The following is a 4,054-nucleotide window of genomic DNA, read 5'->3' on the forward strand; positions in this document are numbered from 1 at the left end:
GCATGTTGCACCGCCTTAAGTCATTGCCGACTTAAGCCGATTGCTCCGTTAGTAGGGTATAGTGGTCACCCCGAGTTAAGTAAGCGTGAGCATGTCGCACCGCCTTAAGTCATTGCCAACTTAAGCCAATTGCTTCGTTAGTAGGGTATAGTGGTCACCCCGAGTTAAGTAAGCGTGAGCATGTCGCACCGCCTTAAGTCATTGCCGACTTAAGCCGATTGCTCCGTTAGTAGGGTATAGTGGTCACCCCGAGTTAAGTAATCGTGTCGGTTGACAGTGAACAATTTGAGTATTCGAGTACTTTTGAAGTCTTTTTATTGATGATATATTTCCCAGCATACAGAGTACATTGTCGTCCCAATAGCTTTTGAGATCTAGCTAGGGGTAAAACTTCCTGTGATGTTCTATGTTCCATGAGTTCCCAATTTCCGTGCCATCCATTTGAGTAAGGCGATACGATCCAGGCCGAGTGATTTTTGCTACTATGAACAGTCCTTCCCATAGTGGCGACAGTTTGTGCTGTCCCTCCCCCATTAGAATTCGGCGGAGGACGAGGTCTCCTACTGCGAAGGATCAATGCCGTATGGCCTTGTCATGAAAGCGCCTCAGAGTTTGCTGATATCTGGCTGACTGAATCACCGTATTCAATCGTTCTTCTTCTAGTATATCGACATCCTCCAGTCTAGTAGCTTCAGCTTCTGCTATGTTTTCAAAGATTAATCTTGGTGCCCCAAACTTGAAATCGGCAGGTAGCACTGCTTTCGAACCATAGACCATAAAGAAAGGTGTGTTTCCATGCAGAGCTCGACTAGGTTGAGTTCTCAGGCTCCAAACAACATACGGCAGCTCTCTGATCCACTTTCCTGCAAACTTTTCATTCTTGTCGAAGACTTTCTTTCTGAGCGCCTCCAATATCATCATGTTGGCTCTTTCTACATGCCCGTTAGCTCTTGAGTGCGCCACCGTGGCATATTTGATCTGAATGCTCTTTTGCTCGCAGAAATCGAAGAACTCTGAACTTGTGAAGTTGGATCCTAGGTCGGTTATGATGCTATTTGGTATTCCAAACCTGAATATTATGTCTTGTATGAATTCCACTGCCTTAGCTGAAGTCAGAGAAGCAATGGGTTTGAACTCTATCCATTTAGTGAATTTGTCGATAACAACCAGTACATGAGTGTATCCTCCTTGAGCTTTCTTGAAAGGCCCAATCATATCCAATCCCCAGCATGCGAACAGCCAAGTTACGAGTATGGTTTGCAGTTGCTTCGCTGGTAGATGTTGATGTTTCGACAAGTACTAGCAGGCTTCGCACCTCTGGACTAACTTGGCTGCATCACTCTTTGCTGTTGGCCAGTAGAAACCTGACCTGAAGACCTTCTCAACCAGGGTCCTGGATGCTGCATGTATCCACATTGCCTAGCATGAACCTCTTCTAGCAGTTGCTTTCCGGTGGCTGAGAGAATGCATTTCTTGAAGACTCCTGATGCGCCCCTTCTGTATAGCGTTTCTCCAATGAGAGTATAATGAGCTGACTGTCTTGCGATCCGTTCTGCTGCATTTTTATCATCTGGTTCCTCCTCATTTTTTATGTACTTGATGATCGGCTCCCTCCAGTCATCAGAATCTGACTCTGGTTGGCTCAGAGCGTTGCATTCCTCCACCCGATCCAGTGAAATGCTCGGATGCAGTATTTCTTGTACGAAAACTCCAGGGGGGACCTGAGTCCGACTGGATCCGAGTTTGGACAATGTATCAGCTGCTGTGTTGCAATCTCTCTCCACATGATGAAATTCCAGACCATCAAATTTATCTTCCAGTTTCCGGACAGCAGTGCAGTACTTTCCCATGGAATCATTCGAGCAATCTCATTCTTTGTTTATCTGACTTATGACCACCAGAGAATCTCCATATACCATCAATCTCTTGATACCCAGTGATATGGCAATGTTCAGTCCATGAATCAGAGCTTCGTATTCTGCTGCATTGTTAGATGCTGGAAATAACAATTGAAAAGCATATTTGAGTTGTTCACCTCTAGGTGCAATAAAGAGGATCCCTGCGCCTGCTCCCTGCAGCTTTAACGAGCCATCAAAATACATTCACCATACTTCTGCAGTTTCCGGGTTATCCGGCACCTGTTGCTCGGTCCATTCTGATACAAAGTCAACCAGTGCTTGAGTTTTGATTGCAGTGCGAGGTCGGAATTCGATGTCATGAGATCCCAGTTCACAGGCCCACTTGGCTATTCTTCCAATGGCTTCTTTATTGTGGAGAATATCTCCTATTGGAAATCCAGTGACTACTATGACTTTGTGGTCGTCGAAGTAGTGACGGAGCTTGCGTGTAGTTAGAAGTACTGCATATAATAACTTCTGAACTTGAGGGTATTTCTTCTTCGAGGGACCCAGGACTTCACTGATGAAATAGACAGGATGTTGTACTAGGTATGCATGTCCCTCTTATGCTCGCTCGACTACCAACACGGTGCTCACCACGTGAGTCGTGAAAGAGATGTATAATAGCAGATCTTCAACCGGTTTAGTCGGCGTGGCTCGGCGCGGCGGTTTTAGCACTGGTGGTGTTGTCAAGAATTTTTTCAGCGCATCTAGAGCTTCTTGTGCTTCTGAAGTCCACTGGAATTTGTCTACCTTCTTGAGCAACTTATAGAATGGTAAGCTTTTCTCTCCCAGCCTTGATATGAATCTGCTCAGGGCTGCCATACATCCGGTAAGTCTTTGTACTTTCTTCTGTGATCGTGGTGCTTCCATTCTCATGATAGCCTCAATCTTTTCTGGATTGGCCTCAATTCCCTGGTGGATGACAATAAACCCGAGCAACTTTCCAGCTGGTACTCCGAAAACACATTTTTTGGGATTAAGCTTCCATCGATATCGCCGTAGACTGTTGAAGACCAGCTGTAAATCTTCAATGAAATTTTCTGAATTTACTGTTTTGATCACCACATCATCCACATAAGCTTCCACACGCTTGCCCCAGTGATCGGCTAAGCATGTCTGAATAGCTCTCTGATAAGTCACTCCAGCGTTTTTGAGGCCGAACGACATGGAGGTATAGCAGAAAGCTCCGAACGGAGTGATGAATGCTGTTTTTTCCTCGTCTTCTTTTGCCAGACTAGTTTGATGATACCCAGAGTAGCAATCTAAGAAAGACAACACAGAACATCCGGCGGTTGAATCTACCACCTGGTCTATCCTAGGAAGCCCAAAGGGATCCTTCGGACAGTGTTTGTTGAGATCCGTATAGTCGACGCACATGCGCCAATCCACTTTATTCTTTTTGAGTACAAGAACAGGATTAGCTAACCACTCAGGGTGTAACACCTCTCTAATGAATCCTGCCGTGACCAAGCGAGCTAACTCAGCACAGATGGCTTCTCTCTTGTCGGGTGTGAAGCGGCGTAATTTTTGTCGGATCGGCCTCACCTGGGGGTAGACCTTCAATTTGTGATTGGCCAGCTCTCTCGGGACTCCCGGCATATCCGCAGGTTGCCATTCGAATACGTCTCGGTTATCTTGCATAAATTGGACGAGCGTGCCTTCCTATTTGTCATCCAGACTGGAACTGATGATAGCAGTCTTGCGTTCGTCGGCGAACCCAAGATTGATTCTCTTGGTTTCTTCAGTCGACCGCATAGAGGTCACGGCTTGAGCTTCATTCGCGGGTACTGCAAGATCTTCCTCAGGCTTTGAGTTCGCCTGCGCAGAAGAAGTCGCCGATGGTTTGGTAGTGAGAGCCGCCTGAATGGCCACTCGGAAACATTCTGCAGCGCCTTGGAAGTCAGCGCGCACAGTTATGATCCCTTGTGGTCCTAGCATCTTCAATATCATGTATGTATAATGCGGAATGGCCATGAACTTCATAAATCCTGGCCTCCCGATGATGGCGTTGTATTCGCAGTCGAAGTTCGCCACCTCGAACCTCGGGAACTCAGTTTTGTAGTTCTCCGGAGTTCCGAAGGTGACCGTCATGTAGATGTGGCCCAGAGGATATTCTCCTTCAGTCGGCACAATGCCGAAGAAAGGAGTGTCCG

This window comes from Zea mays, chromosome 4 (assembly GCF_902167145.1).
Source record: "Zea mays cultivar B73 chromosome 4, Zm-B73-REFERENCE-NAM-5.0, whole genome shotgun sequence".
In the NCBI taxonomy this organism is placed as follows: domain Eukaryota; kingdom Viridiplantae; phylum Streptophyta; class Magnoliopsida; order Poales; family Poaceae; genus Zea; species Zea mays.